This window comes from Lynx canadensis, chromosome A1 (assembly GCF_007474595.2).
Source record: "Lynx canadensis isolate LIC74 chromosome A1, mLynCan4.pri.v2, whole genome shotgun sequence".
NCBI classification, from domain to species: Eukaryota; Metazoa; Chordata; class Mammalia; order Carnivora; family Felidae; genus Lynx; species Lynx canadensis.
The window spans coordinates 46,219,439-46,239,110 of NC_044303.2; the positions used below are offsets into that span (position 1 = coordinate 46,219,439).

The 19,672-nt window shown below is 32.6% G+C and overlaps 1 protein-coding gene across 1 annotated transcript in view; it reads right to left on the reverse strand.

Moving 5' to 3' along the window:
* Positions 1-19,672, reverse strand: part of DACH1 (dachshund family transcription factor 1) — a 440,456-nt gene that overhangs the window by 21,603 nt on the left and 399,181 nt on the right.

The window sequence follows — 19,672 nt, forward strand, 5'->3', positions numbered from 1 at the left end:
GTTCTGTGACTCACAGTGTTTTAGTATAGTACCTCAGTTTGCTTTCTTCTGGAACACAGAAAAGATTGATAACCCAACTCTGGGTCATTTTGAATTCACCAGGCCAAATGCCACTTTGTGAGTTCTCTTGGAAGGTTGCTTATACTTCAGAGAAATAGCAGAACCAACCTGCATGTTTGCCAGTATAATATTGTCTTACAACACCAAACTAATTTTTAAAAAACTCTGATTTGCTACTAATGAAATGGATTATTCTATACGACAGAATATTTTTACATCTTTAGAGGATTTGTTTAGCCTTTTAAAACTCAATATTGTATATATGTATATCCATATCCATATATATAAATACATATTAAATATGTATATCCTCTGTTAAGTAGAAGTAACTTTACTTATATTACCTTAGGGCAATTTGACTTACTGGGAATGAAAAATAGTTTTTCCTTAAAGATTGATGATCTTATTTCATGATGTATGGTGGCCTCAGAAATAAAAATGATAATTGTCAATAGTCTAATTCTTGTAACAAACTTGTCTCAGAATAATAGTCATTGTATCAAATAGTTGACCCAATGTGACAGAACCAACCATCCCAGGAAATTGTAAAGCTCCATACTGCTGAAGCTATTACCATTTAACGAACGACCAAAAAAGAAAAAGGACCAAAAGAAACAAAAAAGATTCTAGATCTCTCTATTAAAGGCACTTGGAAAGATACAAGATTGAAGAAGAAACCAGACAATCTTTTTAATGTCCCTCCAAACTTTTGATTCAGTAATGGTGATGGGCTAAGTTCAATTTTGATTAAACATGGTATCTTGCAATATTCGAAACTGTTGTTTGTCATACTGCATGCTTCCCAAGGAAACAGACATAATTCTTTTTGCAAACTGATCAGGAAATATCAACAAAACCAGCCACAAACAATGACAAATGTAAGCCACTAAATGCTTTCTAAAGTGGAAAACAATGAGAAAACAAACAAAAACGACAAAATGTGCTATTACAAAAATATGCAATGCTAATAGATAACTTTACATTTTATGAATTGCCTCTATCTCTAGACACAAAGAATTTCAGGACACATTTGAGCACTCTGGACTGACTTACAATTTATGTTTAAGTTCCAATTTGTTCTCAGCATATATTAAAAACCATGAGATTGTCAAATTTCTTTAATTCAATTTCAAAAAATAAACACAAAAAAGTCTACAAATAAACATTTAAAGTATAATGTAATAAATGTGCATATATTTAGGAAGAAGATAAATGCTGATATATGTATATTTCATGCCTAGTGTCAAATTCTGCCCTGGGTCATGGTAACACAGGCCACTAGTTCCATCACAATTAATAGCTTGTGGCTGTGGCCACTGTCAGCATTTCCTTATTTTCCCATCACTACCAATTGTGACATGAATAAAATTAACTTATATGTCACCATGTAGATCATTATATCCTGAATTAAGGTTAGACTTCTAGAAGCATTATGAATTTAAGGAACTCATCTAGGCTTCTGTCAAAACTGCTTTATAGTAAAATCTTTATTTTCCCATCAGAGAAACTATAGGTTATTTTTTTAGTGCTAATTCACAGTTACACTTAGATAATACCAAATTGCTCAGCCAAAAATGCCTAATTTTATCTTAATATCCTTGATTCATTTCCATTGGGCAAACCTCAGTTCTACCTCTTTTTAAGGAAACCTACTTGTAAGCCTTAAGGATATTAACTTGTAAGACTTGATTAATAAATACTGCCTGTTTTCCCACCATAATAGCATTTTGGTGTCTGTATGAAGAGCTCATTTTAACAGCTCTCTTTAACAGGTTGGTTTTTTGCTACTTCAGTGGTCGGATGAGAATTCTTTCAATGCTTCAACTCTAACCAGACACTTGATGACTTTATTACCAAATGCTTTATGTATTGAAAACTCATGATGCTCCTAAAGCTTAAAAATATACTGCAGGACTAGTATTATTTTGGTGTAACACACACTTGGTTTTGATAATTCAAAACACTCTTACATGAACATTTTTTTACTTACTCACCAAGTCCAAAGAATAAGTGTAATTTTTACTTTTCCCTTCATCAAAATAAGAATGTATTATACTGTTCAAATGATTTGCAAAGAATATGTATGCATCAGAGGGAAAGCTAACAACGAGAGTAAATTATTGTTGCTTTTTTGTTTATGACTCTATTCAATGTAGTTTGATTACTTGAAAGGACTGATATCCAACATACTGCCATATGAAACAATATCATGAAAAATACATGTCTCTTAATGCAAGAGTTGAATTGACAGTTTGTCATAGGTAAAATCTGCAGAATCAACAAAGATGCAAAATAAATAAGTCAAAATATGAGTTATCTAATATACTACTACGTATTTTTAGCATTCTCTATTCTAATTTTATGTACGTAATCTAGCACTGTAATTTTTTTGGTCCCAGTTTTATTACATTCACTATAATGGACAAAATTCAACACTGAGTAATCCATCCTTTCTGACTGCCATTAAAAAAAAAAAAGAAAGCTACTTTATGTTTTCTCTATTAAAAAAAAACTATTAGGTCATTCATTACAAATAAGGATGGTGGAGAAATGTATTAACTCAGTCATTTGAGCATTCTTTCCTTCCTAATGTTGCATTTGTTACTCTTTATAGTAACCTTTTCTTGGAGAGGTGGCTTGACACTCTAAAAGAATGACAATATCAAGATTAGGCAAAGAGATTCTATATTTTCAACCTAAGGCTTTAATGGTGTCCAAAGCTGTATCTCTTGTCTGGTCCTCATGTTCAAACTACCTCATACCCACGCTCCAGCTTCACATTCACCTGGATGCTTACTTTACAACTCTATCTAAATGCCCCCAATGAACTGGATCTCTTTCCCTGACTACCTACTTCGAATTACAATCAAAAAAATGAAATCTTGCCATTTGCAACTACGTGGATGAAACTGGCGGGTATTATGCTAAGTGAAATTAGAGAAAGACAAAAATCATATGACTTCACTCATGTGTGGACTTTAAGAGACAAAACAGATGAATATAAGGGAAGGGAAGCGAAAATAATATAAAAACAGGGAGGGGGACAAAACAAAAGAGACTCATAAGTACGAATTACCAACCGCTGTTTCTGAAGTCATATGTTGTTTTCCCCTTGTCCTTCACTGCTCACTTCCTCTTATTCCTTGCACAACACCAGAACTCGAATTCTCATTACCTGACTTCTGAGTTCATTACATTCTTCTTTATTCTTATTCTAGACCAACACTTCCCATGCAATGTTTATATTGGACTTAGGACTTAATATGTTAATTTCAGATATAAAACAAAGGGGACAAGATTTTTTCATATTATTTTGCAGTAATCATACCAATGAAGTGCTTAACGAGAAAATTTATTTTCTTTTTTCATTTATATTTTATTTATTTCAGATATAAAGCAAGGGGGACCAGGTGCAAAACAAAGGAAAACAGATAAATATGCCTAAATATTATTTAGGTATCTGTTTAACGCCATACTCAGAAGCAAGCATAATATTTATGTATCTTCCATTTGAGAAAATTATATAAAATATGTCAATAATATGGCTACTCAGAAGATTTAGACTTACATATGTAGACTTAAATGAATCGTTACCAATCACCCAATTGGAATTAATTGGTTTGTTTGTGTTCTGCAAGTACTTTTGTTTACATTTCAGAAGCACTAGATCAAAGCCGTACTTCTTTAGAAGAGAATGATAGATCTTTTATATCTTAAGGGAAAAACAATAAAATTTTCTAAATTTCAGGTTCAATCTGTTAAATTAATTTTAGGCCTTGAATACAGCTTCCCAAAAGTGTACTAGTGAGTCCTTATAAACAACAAAGTTAAAAATAAATCCTATTGGAAAAACTTCAAAGTATGACTACCTAGAATGTTTATAGAGTATGTTAGTTTTTAGATACAGAGACATACACGTAGGTATATGATTTGACCATATTTTGATTTGTTAAAGTGATTCCTGGTTTCCTGTACAAATTTAATGTGTAAATATTTCATATTTCTATATAACTAAAATTTGATTTTATTCCTACCACCGCTGAGCAATACCTGGACACCCACAGCTTTATCAAAAAGTATTAACTCAATGCATATTTTACTACAATTATTTATGTATCTCTACATCTCACTAGATCAACTATCTAGAAACGATATCATGTGTTTTCATTTTTTAAATAGCCCCAGCACTTGGTGTATAAGCATTTGTTAAAGTGAATTGGTTACAACAGATAGATTTACCAAGAATTAGTTACCAGAGACAGTTTGCCAAAGTTCATTCCATGAAATATTATTTTTAATTCAATAAAAAGGTTTTGTAATCAGATGATTTTAGGAAATGCTAATTTGACTTTTAAGTGAAATATATCAACTTTAACACAGGACTTTTAGAGTCTTTAGAGTATTAAAAATGAACTTCGAAAATTCAGGAAGATATATATTTTTAAATGACATTCATTTTTCACAGATGGCCATTTTTAAGTTTTGTTTTCCCAAACTGTTCATGAGATGATTCTCAGAAGAAGACATTGATATCAGTCTAGAAGCCATGCTGGAGGAGCATGTTCATCTATTGTTTTTCCATTCCATACTGCAGTGAAGATTTCATAGCAGTTGCAGTGGTCAGAAGGGTTTTAAGAAGAGACAGGAGGTGACACGTATTTATTTTAAAGGGATGAGAATAGAAGTTCTAAGGTTTCATTAAGATTTAAATTTGTGATCTTGGAGTTTCCGTAACTTTCCTTGTTTGTATTCTGTATTTATTTACTGATTAGCCTAACCATATGAAAATGTGTACCTCCAGTTACTGGTTAGAGAGGGAGAAGACAAAAACCACAGTAGAGAAGAAACTGAAATTAAAATTAGCACAAAAAATGATTTAAAAATGTCTAGTTTTATATATTCATATGTTTGTCACATTAGTAACTCATTTCATTCAGAAATCATACATGCTGCAATAGTTAAAAACAATAATCAAAGTCATTGACTTCAAGGCTCAGTAATCTAAACTGTCATTGATCCATTAAATGTTGCTAAAATTGCATGTATACTTGGTTCCTAATATTACACCCTGAAAGTGTTAAAATACAAAAGCTTCGGAATAATGACATAAAATTTCACCTCTTTGTTGGCTATAAAATTTAACATTAAAAAAAAATTGGAAATGTTTTTGTATTTCCTTTGTTTTGTAAAAACAACTTGCAAAAGGAGCCTATTGAGTTGTGATAATTCACAGCCTTTCTATGTGAATTGCTGGGTTTAAAGAAATGTCTGTGTTCCAATTTTCTCACAAAGGAACAGAATCATATATTGAAATACCTTTCAAAGCAAGGCAACCAAGAACTGCATTTGAGATCAAAATGGACAATTACACCAACTAAATATTTAATCATTAACTTAGAAATCAATTCATATGTGACTTAACAAAAACAAAACACAAAAATCTAGCTATACTGAAACTTAAGTCTATAAACATCCTAAAAATATTGACCTAATTTCGGTATGTTTATTTATAACCACGCAACCATTAATTATCATAACATTTTTGCTATGTAGATAAATGCTATCAATATTTTTGGAATTAGTTGAGACTTTATCATGGATGTGATATTATGAGATGAGAGAATGTGGAAAGTAAGCTAAATCCTGTTCCCAGCTCTGTATCAAAATGAGATTTGATCACCTGTTAACATGAGAGCTCATATTCTTTAGTGTCTTTACACTTTTGGATGGATAGTCTGTTGGGGATTGAGCCATCCCATTGCATCTGTTGGGGACTGTTGATGATTTGACACGGGTAACTTTTCGAAAGCCAGTGCAATCAATCAGTTCAGTGCAATGGATTCACTGCCTTCATTTGCTATATTAGTAGGTGTAACAAAAGCAATAAGCCACTAGTTAAATTTTGCATGCATTTTAAATCTTTTTTTTTTAAAGTGTACTTAAGAGTGAGAGAGTGAGAGAGAGAGAGAGAGAGAGAGAGAGAGAGAGAGAGAGAGAGCACATGAGTGTGAGCAGGGGAGGAACAGAGAGAGGGGGAGAGACAGAATCCCAAGCAGGCTCCATGCTGTCAGCACAGAGCCCCATGCAGGGCTCAAAATAAGGAACCAAACTGTGAGATCATGACCAAAGGTGAAATCAAGAGTCAAAGGCTCAAAGGATTGAGCCACCCAGGCATTTTAAAATCTCATTGTAGGACTTCTACAAATAGTGGAATAATACGACATGTAGAAATAGTTTTTTAGGGCCCTAGTTTGATTCTGCTACTGGTAACCCTTGGAAAGTTAGCACAAATATATCACAAATCTCAACTATATCCCACTCAGGAAAAATAAGAATTATAAGAAATTTATTCCAAAAGATACATCATAAGCATATAAATGCCATGCCATTAACGTTTTTCTTTTTATATACCATGTTTACTTCACTCTTTTCAATAATTGAGTCTTGGAGATATATTAACCAGAATTGTATTTCTTAGCGAAATATAGCCTATGAGCTATAGTATACAATCCATCAACCTTTTACACTGAAGTACCTTTTGCAATTCTTGAAATGTTTCTCATTCTAATAATTTAAGTAGTATAATTAGAATTTACAAAATAAATAATTGGGCATTTCTAATCCTTTGCAAATATCATACCAATTAAGTGCCCAACACAATGAGATTAATCTGAATTGCAAAAATTTGAAGAAACATGTGGGGAAGTGGGCCTCAAAATTCTATCTCAAAAGTATGTCGGAAATCAAAGCAGCTAGCGGAAGTCATTGCACTCAATCTAAAAAGCTTGGAGAGCTGTTCTCTTTACTGAAACTTTTTTTTTAAGCTTATTTATTTTAACAGAGAGCACTTGCATGTGAGCAGGGGAGGGGCAGAGAGAGAGGAAGAGAGAGGATCCCTTGATCCTCACATACCAAACCCTGAGATCATGACCGGAGCCAAAATCAAGAGTCAGATGCTTAACCAACTATGCCACCCAGGAACCCCTCTTTACTTGTGACTTAAATGCTATTTTTAATTTTGTTTATGTGTTGACATAACCTGACACACTATGAATTTTTTTGGATTGAGAGAACTTTTCTCTATTATCAAAGACCATAAATATTTATCTTATTCAGACTTCCACAGCATTTAAAAAAATCTATACTTTTACATAAAGTTCCCTCAGAAAAGAAATATGGTAGTACTGAGTTTATGGTCCTGCTTCGGCAACAGTTGGCTAGAACCCAGAACCATCTGTTGGGTTTTGCAGAGAAATATACTTTCTGTTCCCATTGTCTTACATCTAATCTTCTTCTCATTTGTGAATTTTTTCTCCATTCCTAACAGTTTATCTAGAGATAATGGCTCACTGAGACATTTCATTTAACATTGCTGGATAATTTATAAAAAGCAGTCAAAAGACTATGATAACTTGAAAGAAAATAGACCTAGAACTATATTAATCAGTAAAAGTCATTAAGAAAAAATAAAGACATTGAAATTATAATAAGTAAATATTATTTCATCATGAAAATCAAATAATTAGCTCTTAATCTGTTAATATGGGAATTTCATAAGTTAATATAACACCATAGTATGGAATCAAAGTTAAACACAGCAAACCTGATTATGTATGGAAATAATTTATGGTCTAAAATCTCCCCATCCAGTGCTCTTTCTCCCAGGGAGAAATAAATAAAGAGTGAGAGTCAGATCCAATAATTTGTAGCCATCATTCATGGTTTTATAGGTGTAATTAGTAAGCTTAAGTGGAGATTTACTATCTCTCGAGTATGATTATATATGAATTAGAAGAGTCTGAAGTTGCTCCACACTATATGAAAGTACAAACCATATTAAGAGAAATTTGCCAAAATATAATAAAAAATTAAGACACTCTAACACTTCCATCTTAAATGAGTCAAGAATAACTAGTTTATCTTTTATTTGATTTGCAAAGAGATAAATAATCATACTGAATATGTGGCTGCAAATAAATGTCCCCAAACCATATTATTTAAATTGACATAAATATTGAAATTCACACTCTGTCATGAATTTTTTAAATGCCTTGGAAAATCTGGTAAATATAATTTGCATTTTCCAGCTTAAAACATGCTAAAAGAAATAGCATGTGTCACATCTGGAAAAAAATCATTGGCTTAAAACAATTTTAAGATCCAAATCATGTTTATTTTTTTACCAAAATGAATACTATTGCAGGTATTATTACATTAAATTTGTACATAATTGTGAAAATAGCAAAGTCTTTTAGCATTTAGCCTCTACCAAGCACGTTCTAAGTTCTTTACATACATTAATTCACTTAATTCCATAACAACTCTGTGAGGTAGATATTATGATCATTGTCTATGTTTTACATATTAGAATGCCAAAAATCAAAACGTTTAATTTACATACTCAGTGTTATACAGATAATAAACATGAGTGTGGTGATTTGAACCCAGGCAGTCTGAATCCAGAAACCATGTATCCATAATGTACCATGGACACATGATGTGTATGTGTAGCATGTGTTATGATATCAATAATAGAACAGGTCTTAGCAGTTAAAGTGAGTTACCAGGGTCACAACATTATTGAATGGTAGTTTTGACAGTAGATTATGACTCTCATTCTACCACTGCTCTCCTAAAACTAAATCATCTAAATGTTAAATTTTAATCCTTAGAAATTAGTTATTTATAAATAAATTCTCAGAGTTAATGCTAGGGAAAATCTGTTTGAGCATTTCTTTTGTAACTGATTACTAATTATTTTTGTAACCTGGTGGATTTCCTTTTTCTTTTTATATTTGGGAAAACTTCATGAGAAACTGCAAAACATGAGAGCAGATGCAGGCCTAAGAAATGTCCATTGCCTAATAAAAATGCCTTTTTACCTTCCTAAAGATGATCCTGGAGGAAACCAAAGTCAATTTAATTGATTTTATCTCATTACTAAACTTTACGCGGAAAGAACCATATATTTGCATTTTGAATCTTAATCCTTATAAATTTATGCCACCCTCATTATCTGGCTTAACATTTAGCCACTCATAGCCACTTCATAAATTATCATGAGATAAAAAGATTGATGTCACGTAGGAGCAAGGCATATGGAGTCAAAAGGACTCAGATGTCCTGGTTCACATTTTGATTCCAAGCAATCCACTTTATGTTCATGGGCCTCAGTTTTCTCAAATATAAACTGGGCTTGTAGTAAGAGAAACAAAAATAACGTATGTGAGAAAGCTGTGGCCACCCAGGCGCCCCTCGCCTGCATTTTAAAATCTCATTGTAAGACTACAAAGCAAACATTGAATTGCCTTAGACAATGTTGACTGATGTTCTTCTTTGGAATATTCTGTATCACGGTTGCTTCAAAAAGGATAAATACCATTAACGAATCAGCAATTTCCCTTCCCTTATGTATTTTTACCTTCTGGGCTCTCCTCCCCCACACTCTTCCTGAGCTCTCGTGAATATGTGCTCCTTGGCACTTGATGAGAGCTTGAATTTCATCCCTTCCAAGGCACCTCTCTTGGTCTTTGCTATGATCTCAGCTTGTGAGAGAAGAAACCCTTGCTGCAAATCCCGATCAGTCAGATTTAGAATAACGTTGGAACTGTGGAGCTTCTGTCAGGAAATACTGTCAGTCTAGCAGTTGTTAATAATCGCAAGTGGGTTTTAATGGACTAATTTCTTTGAACCAGTTAAAATATTTTCAAGCAATGAACCATTTCCCAAACAATGAAACGGACTGATTTTTCTCATATATAAGAGAAAAATCTTGCCCACTATTTCAGCCATAAAAATAATATTACCATTGAAAGAAATGATTGGGCCTTTGTAAACCTTACTTTTAAAACCAAAGAGCTATATTCATTTATTCATTTACAAAATGCTTTGCCACCTTTCAGAAAGTGAAACTGGACTTCCTTTTTAAGTGTCACTGTTGTTGAAATGATACTGGATGTTAAAAAATGTGTTTGTTTTTCAGCTGTTGTAAGTCTAAAGAGATTTTTCGAATACTTCAATTATAAAAACATTTAAAACATACAAACTTGTGCAATTTTTATTTTAATGAAGATGAGAAGTTCATTAAAGAAGATAAATATTTCATTAGATGTTAAATAAAACAAAGAGATTTTTTGGCTTCTCTCAGCACAAAATTCCTTTGAAAGATTAATTAATACATGCAAATTATGCAAATTAGACCCATGCAAATATTTTATGAAGACAATTAAGGGAACCATTAATTACTGCTTTTTTTGCTTCAGTGAGATTCATTCATTTAATTTTAATTTCACTTTAACTGTTTTGATGTATAATCTTGCAGCTAAGAACTTTATCTTTCCTGGCGGGTCACTTAAACTTATAAATTTCATCAAGTGAGTGCACAGAAATCTGTAAAGATATTCTCTAGACTATGTTTAGTATCAAGAGAAATTTCTGACACAATGCACTCCCAGAAACAGGGAAACTGGAAGGGAATGTGAGCTCATTCTTGGACAAGGTTCAACTGCTGGAAAAGCAATTAATTTGCTTTGGCTGTGCTAATATAGGGGAATTAGAAAGTGTGACACAAGACAAATAGAAATAATTAGTTCTCCAAAATGATGTTCTCATTAATATGGTTCGAACAGTCGAAATAAAAAACATTATTGTGGCATGTCTGCATTCTGTCCCTAACCATGGGAGGTGGAATAATGCACCATAAGCATTTTTACATTTATAGTCTAAATGATGATGTTTTATTTTTTTAAAGAAGAATTTATAGCAAAGGGTGTTATATATCTTGAATATGTAAACATACACATGCTATCAAAATTGATGACATACTTTCCATCACCAGGTGTTTCTGTACCAATTTTTTTATTTTGTGCATACAAATCCTGTAATTCAGTGAATAGACTTTAAAGTGAGGGTTCTTTTCTGTAAATATTTTCAGATAACTTTCATAACTCCTGGATTATAAATAACATTTTTCAGAAAATAAAAATCTATTTATGTTCCACCTCAAAGAAATTACTGTGAATATTTATTAAAGGTTCTTTTAGAACTGGGCTACTTTTACTGTGGAAGGGTAGATACAAAGAGAGGAAGCAGGCTATGTGAATATGAACCACTGGAGTTAGTCCTCATTTATTTCTAAATGGTAACCTTCTTCAGCTTTAGTAGACTTTATACACACTTTATCTTGTAACAATTGTCAATGAGCAAGTTAATTGGATATAATGGTCATCAACTCTTTCCTTTGGTAATAAAGGCAAAAAGACTGAAAGCAAAGAACTTATGTTAAATAAATTTTTCTTAAATCTGAAGATGAGAATATTCTGTCTAAAAAATAAGATATTAATGGAATGTATTGATCATAATGAAAACCCCATTTCTTCCACTGTCTAGTATTCATAATAATAAAAAGTATCATTAATAAAAATATATACAATATTAGACAGAGGCTTATTTTTCTACCTATCCTCTGACATTTCTCTCATTCCTACAGCCACTCACTGTTGGTACGGAACTACGAAAAGTTATAAGTGGACACACATCATCATCGACATTTGTTGAGCTTTTTACTATTAAATAAAAATAGTAAACCCACAGATCTTAAAATTAAAGTTTCTTTCTTACAAAGATAACCTCATTTCATTCATCCTGAAATTCATAAATTCCGTACTTTCTATTGCTTAGTCCACACAGATGTATGTTATGCCTTCTAAATTAGGATCATTTGTGAATTTCATTGATATACTCTGTTTAACCACTGTTCCATATCACTAATTATGATGTTAAATCAAAATGGATCTAGCATTGATCTTTTGGGCTCCCTGCTAATATCTTTCTCAATTTCCATTTATCACTGTTCTTTGATTATGGTCTTCAGACAGTATTCAAGGCAAGCCACAAACACATTCATGAAAAAGCCAATTTAACTCAATTGTACTAGGCTAACCAAACACTATATTTTCTGTAAATAATTGGTCTGTTTCAATACTTAATTACAATTTAGTTGTAAAATGTCCTCTTTTTTTTACCCTCTTTAAATCTCCAATTCTAATTAATTATTCCTGATATTCCCTATATCCCCTGAATTCTCATAGAAGCTACCATCTATTATGCTACATTTACCAGGAAAAATTATGTCAACTATATTACAAACCAAGTCCAATCATTTTGCTTTAATTTAATCTGCATAATATTTGGGCAATGGAGTAAGATTTGAAATCACAAAACAAACACAGTTCAACACAAACATAATAATTAGAATCATGCTTTTGTCCATAAGAACGAAGAGTTTAGAAAGCTAGGTCTATGGAAATAATATGTTGAAAATCCTTTTATGTAAGTAATAATTATAATGAACTATATCTTATTATTATTTTCAGCAACTTCATACTTAACTTCCCACTATGTCTCATTTCATGTATAGTTAGTTTATATTATTTAAGAAGCCATTACCAACAAAAACCATAAAAGGCTTTCAGCATTTGGTGTTTAAACATAGCCCCCTGTGTTCAAAAACAAGATTTACTTTTTATACTTCCTAAAAGAATAAAAATGCTTCTACTGAAATTATAAGAAAACATTATCCTAAAATTTTATAAAATAGCCCAATTCATGAATATCTCTGACACTTTCTATTTAATAACAATAACTCTGTCTAGTTAAATGAGTAGTTAACAATGACCTATGATAACTATGGAACAATAGTCTGTTTATTGGTTACAGCCTGCAATCAATATCAACTTTTGTTCAACTTAATCAATGCTGTCTCAAATTGATTAGCTGCATTGAAATGCTGCCAAACACCAGAAACCAGTGCCAAGAGACTAGAAGTAAATTTATTATTGTTTTCTGTTGTTCATAGTAATATAATTCTAATATTTATTTTTTAAGATCAAGAAAAATAGATGGAGGTAATCCTGATAGTGATTACATTATTTGTAAGTGCCTCAACAATAGTCAATATGCCATGCGAGCAGCAGAGTTTTGATGAACTTTCTCTTTTTCCCCCCTTTTTCTTTTCATTCTTTTCTTTTTTCTTTTGCTTTCTTTTCCTTCCTTCCTTCCTTCCTCCCTCCCTTCCTTCCTTCTCTTTCCTTTCTTTTCCTTTCCTTTTTCCTTCCTTTCCCTTCATTCTTCTTTCTTTTTATGAAACCTTCCTCTGCCCTCTTTTAAGTTAAATAAAAACATTTTTAAATATGAAAAATTAGATTCCAAGAGCAATAATATTCTTATAAATTTCTACAAACACTCTACTGTGGGACAACATCATTATATTATAAAGAACAATTTTCTGAAAAAAGAAAAGTAAATTACATAACAGAGTAATAATAGCTTCAGTGTTTATCGGCTAGTTGCTAGGCACTATAAATATGTTAAATCATAATAATAAAATTCAATATTAACAGTTAAGACTTAACTGTATGCATACCCTTGCCCAGTATATGCTGAGTGCTTTACATAGATTATTTTATTTAATCCTTGTAAGCATCCCTCTGAGGTTAAGCAATTACTAAAGGAAAAAACAAAATAGTGAGGCAGAGATTTGAATCTCATTCTCACTCCTAGCATTTCCTAATCGCTAGTTCTGTAGAGGTGCCTAGAAAGCCTGCACTCCTAAGTTAAACTTAAGGGTCTTTTTTTTAAGTATTAAAAATAGAAATGTGCATAAGAAAATTATATGAAATTAAATTTAAACAATACTTGCAAAAAGATTTTAGAAGTCCTAAGTTTAAGTAACTTTCAGTTAGGACCATTAGAGGGCAAAAGTCTTGGAATACCATTTAGTAACTCTGTTCAAACACATACAGCAAAAGGAAATGAACAGGTTCTCCAAATGTCTTATATTAAATCACAATTGGATTTGTGTCTGATTTTAAATTGATCTTAAGCTCATTGCATGCTATGTGGCAGGGATGTAGATAAATCTTTTATCTAAATATGATTAATTTCTTAGTATCTTATATTGCCTCTTTGCTTTCTTCACTTAGAGTGAGTTTTCCCCAGGGTGTCTGGAAGTGTCTATAAACATGGTATAGGCATAATGATGGATTAAAACTTAAAAAGCTGGAAAATAAACTTTTTTTTTTTCCTAATCATGTATCATTCTCTAGTAGCTGTCAGTAGACTATTTTGAACTTCTTTTTTTTTTTTTTTAATTTTTTTTTCAACGTTTTTATTTATTTTTGGGACAGAGAGAGACAGAGCATGAACGGGGGAGGGGCAGAGAGAGAGGGAGACACAGAATCGGAAACAGGCTCCAGGCTCCGAGCCATCCGCCCAGAGCCTGACGCGGGGCTCGAACTCACGGACCGCGAGATCGTGACCTGGCTGAAGTCGGACGCTTAACCGACTGCGCCACCCAGGCGCCCCTATTTTGAACTTCTTAAGCCATTAGCAGACAATGTGCTAACTATTCAAATTGGGTCACAGGACTGCAAGTGTTATCCTGGAAGAGAGAGAAGTGAGTTCAGACAGCAAGACATGGAGGACAGAACAAGGACTTTGGGGTCATAAACATGGATTCACATGTCTGTGACCTCACTAATTCATAGTGCAAATGTGAGAATGTTAATTAGCCACTATGAACTTTAGTTATCTCACCTCTAATGTTTACTTATTTATTTTGAGAGAGGGGGACAGTGTGAGTGAGGGAGGGGCAGAGAGAGAGGGACAGAGCTCCACATGGGGGTCCATCTCAGGAATCCTGAGATCATGACTGGAGCCAAAATCAAGAGTGGGACACTTACTGACTGAGCCTCCGAGGCACCCCACTTATCTCATCTTTAAATTAGAATATATAGAAAGACTCAATAAATATCAGCTTCCATCCATGTCATTATTTTAATAAGCAAATACTTCCACTTACTATATAATATCCCTAAGTCTAAACGAAAGAACATGCATTACTAGGAAATTCATTGAGTGTTAAAACATTTGATTCAATTAAAAAATTTTTGATAAAAGATACATTTTCCACTCATAAGAAAGATATGCATTATGATGCTTTGTAACTGTAAGTTGCTAAACAAATAATAATAATCATCACATATTTTAAAAGAGCAACAAAAGCACATTTTAGCAATCCTAACCTAAAACAATCAGGATGTGAAAAGCAACTGTACTGAGTTATATTCCCAACTCTGATTAACTCATGTTATAACCTGTAACAAGTATGTGCTCTCCCTAAGTCTCACTCTCCTTGTCTGCAAAATGAGGAGATTTAATTGATCTTTAAAGTCTGTTGCTAGAGCTAAGGCAATAGGCTCATGTAAATGTGCTTGGCATATCAGCCTTATTCCATAAATATTTGTTGAATAAATAAATAATTTTTAAATTATCTTCAAATATCTAGGAAGCAGAAAGGAGATATTTTTTTAATTGGAAAAAAAAAGATTGTTAATGTGAAGGCCGGTCTTTTATGTCCTTTTATTGGAAGAATATTTGGTTTGCTATGATCTGAGATCAGTCAAAAAAAAAAAAAGAATAAAAAGCCAAACAGTTCTGATTATGGCCATTGGATGTAAATAAAAGAGATGTACTTTCAAGTGAAGTCAAGATTTTGCAAGCATGAATTGAAGATATTCTAAGACATCAGAGGAACGAAGGTCCACATTTCCATTGATTTTACCAATTCATTTTTGGTTTACAAAGACAGGTTTTCTTAAATAAAAGAAGCCAAAGCTATTTGGAAAGTGAACCTTTCAGACTCTGGGAATGTATAAAAGACACAGGTAAAACAGCACTAATCCGTGATTCTAGAATGTTATAGTTTGTGTCTATATATTGATAACCTAAATAATTTATAGAGAAGATTTAATCATGTAAAATTATAAGAAGCATAAGGTTAATGTATATTAAACAAAAGATAAAAGTATTATTTTAAAAATGTAACTATAGCATGTTAAATTAAATATAAATTTAAAATGGAAAAAAATGAGTGTAAGTGAATCTTCACAGAATCCAAATCTTCAGTCAAGTGTGCAAATAAGAAAGTAACATTACACATACAAGAAGCATAAACATACATACATACATACAAGAAGCATAAACACATCTTGTTAACTCAGCTATCAGGTATGAAAATTAATTCTGCCAGAATCTGTAATTCTGACTTTCCTACTTTGAATTATACTATCCTTCATTTCCTCGCATCAGTCTCTCCAACCAATGTCTGAAAAATGTCAGACATAATAGACATATTATAGACATGTCAGAATAATAAGGACCCTTGGCATCTACAAAATCAAACAGGTCCTAAGTCATCAGTGGTTGATACATTCCTTCACGATACAGCAAACATTCAACACTGTGACCATGGCACAAACATCTGATATACTCAGATATATATGTCAAGCATACAGGCACTAGGGGCACATTAGTCACCAAAATAGGCATTGTTCACATTCTGTTCAGCTACCTTCCAGAGAGGAAGAAGATCTTGAAGGAAGAACTACAAATGCACAGCAGGTTATTGTGGAGAAGAGAAAAGTAGGATAAGAATCTCAAAGAAGAGAAATTAGACGCCGGGGCCAGGAGGTGCTGCAGGGGCGATGGTGGAGTCTGGGCAGGATTCCTGGAAGCTGCCACTTCTATAATGAGACTTCAAGGATAGGTAAGTAAACACAAAGAAGAAGGAAACATGTCCCTGATAGGTGAAGAAAGATTTGGGACTTTCAGGAAATCGAAAAAACATGGGAGGATTCGAGGATGAGGGGAAAGAGTTATATCCAGTTTGGTGGGTGAGGGAGGGAAATGTGTGCTCTGCTCTTCCCTTACTATAAACTAAGGAGGATTCTGCATCGGACAGGCGAGGGCTTGGGTTCCCTAGGGAAGGAACACTGGATGGAGACAGGTTTGCAAGGGGTCGCAATCCTTCAGGTTTTGTGCACTGGACCTTGAGGCCTCTGTCAGAACTTGGGGCAAATAAAAGTTGGATATTACCTGGAGCACTTAAGAGGTGTCTGAATGGGCTGGAGAGATATATTTTATCAATTGTAAAAACACATATGTTAAACCATTTAAGTGGGTGCCATTGCCTATAAGGAGAGATTAAAAAGAATTTAGCTGGAGAAAGCCATCATATTATAGATTTGGCTACACACAGTGTGGGGATGGATGGGGGCAGAAAGGGTTTTGGTGGATATTTATTAACTAGTCCAAAAAAGTGTTCAGTGAGTATTTATATGAACTTTGTCTACTCTGTATATTCAAAAGATCTTACAAAAAGCTTTAAAGTAAGATAAAATTTTCCAACACAAATCATGACATATAAATCTGTAAGACTCAAGGCATGAGAGTTAATCACCATATAATTCAGCTCCTGAAACAAGTTGTTTTTTAAATTTTTTGATGTTCATTCTCTATCCATAATATCTCCACTAAACTCATGAATTTTGAGTTGCTTACGAGAAACACCAGCAATGAAGAATTTATCCCTGTGTAGCATGAGATGATTTACTTTACATATCACAACTAAGTAAATTACTTAGGGTCTCTTTGCTCAGGAATATCTTCCAAACATCTTTCTGGTTTCCTCCTCCCCTCTCGTTTATAGTTTTACAGAAATGGTGGTACTAAATGCCAATGAGGCAATATTTAGTCTAATCCGAGGTGCTTATTTGGAGGTAATTACCTGGCACTTGAGTGGTATTTAAGTGCCCAACTGCTAGGTGACTAACTCTTGGGCCAAGCATGGCATTTCTTTATTGCCAGAATGTTAAAAATAAATACATGAGAAGCATAGAGAAATGTGGGTTTCCTTTGTCTTTCCTAATTAAGTTGAGTTTATTTTGGAACAGAGAATAATTTCACTTATGGTTGAACCAGGAGCAAGAAAGAATACAAAGAGTATTATAACACCTGGGCTTGCGGACACCAAGAAAGAGAAAGGCAAATGGAGTAAGAGACTAAGTTCGTGTCATTCTTATATTGTGAAGCAGCAAGTGCTCACGGCCCCCCAAATGCATGACACAGACCATTTCACAAACTAGCAATGGATTCCAATTCTTTCTTTGCATTTCCTGTCATTGTGCTTAGACTCAGAATTTAACTCAATGTTTTTTTATATTTGATTTCTTCTGTTCACAGTTCATTTTGTTCTGTGTTCCTACCATATTAATCTAGTCTAAGGTGTTTTTTTTGTTTGTTTTTGTTTTTTAAAAAAGCTTCAGAGGGCTAAATGAGCTTATTTAGTGGGATTAGAGTAGCAAAAGATGATCTCTTTGCTCTGCCTGGTATTTTAAATATCTTGGGTTGTACAACTGCTGTTGAAATACCTTTTTAGCAGTTAAAATATAAAAATACAGATTCATCTATAATTTTTTATTACATTTGAGAAAGAATCATATTATCTAATTAAAACCATGAATATTAGGTGTTTTGTTGAAAATGAATTGTGCTTTTGAACAGTATAATAAAACTATTAAATCTAAGGGTAAGTATGATAAAAGTAGAGTACTATTGATTATTCACATTAGAATTCAGGAACACATATTTTTAATTGACCAGCTGAATGAATGAATGAGATGATTAAGATTTTATATTACAACTAAAGCAAAGCATTAAATAACTCCATAATCATTTATATTTGGCTTCATATTACTATGTATAATTGTCCTTCAAGTGTTTTATTGCCTTAATTATAAAGTTGTTTGAGCAGGTTTTCTTTGTTACTCAACTGAGAGCATTCTGGATAGCAAAAAGAAGGCAATTTATAATTTAAAATTTACTCAGAATAAGCAAATCACAATAGAAATTGAAAGTAGTCAATACTTCAACCTTATACAGCAAGACTTTATCCATATTAAAGTGTATATTTGAATATATGTGAATTTTACAAATTCAAATTAATAGAATTATAGCCTAATTGATGACCAAAATATTACTTGTAGAAAATTTCTGGAATAAACATTATGTCAACCATGCAAAATGTTTAATCACTGCCTAATTGCTTCTTAACATTGACAACATATCTTCCATTAATGTGCAGGAATATATTCTATCATTTTTCTTGGATTGAGTTTGACAACTTTGAGGATTCTTTAGATACCAGATAATTTATATATCACATCTACCTGGAGACTCATGTGCTTTCTCAGACCACTTTGTCCATTAGCTAAGTTAGGACATGAGTGGTCTGTGAACACACAAATTAGGGCTGATATTTACATTGACCTTATTTAAGTTATCATTCCTGATAAAGAGGACTGGCTTTGATATTACTCATTGGTTAATATGTGTATGCAATTTTTAAGAGAGCTGCAACAGAAATCTTATGATTTTAATAAGATTATATGCATACACACACACATAATTTTGCTGATATCCATAATGCTCTAAAAAATAAGACTTTCTTAAATGTACAATTGCATTAATCTTATATATACAAGGAGATATCTTGTAATAACATATGGTTCGATCCTCAGGATTTAAAATAATAATTATCATGGTTTTTGGTAAAACAAACATAGGCCAAAATATTCTTCAGGAATGCTTCTTCAAGTTTCTGATTTTTACTTACTGCATATCTGATACTTTACAAAAGTATATTTCCTTTACTCTAAACCGAAAATGGCACATTTGTAGCTGATTAAGTAGCACAATTAATGTCACACAATAT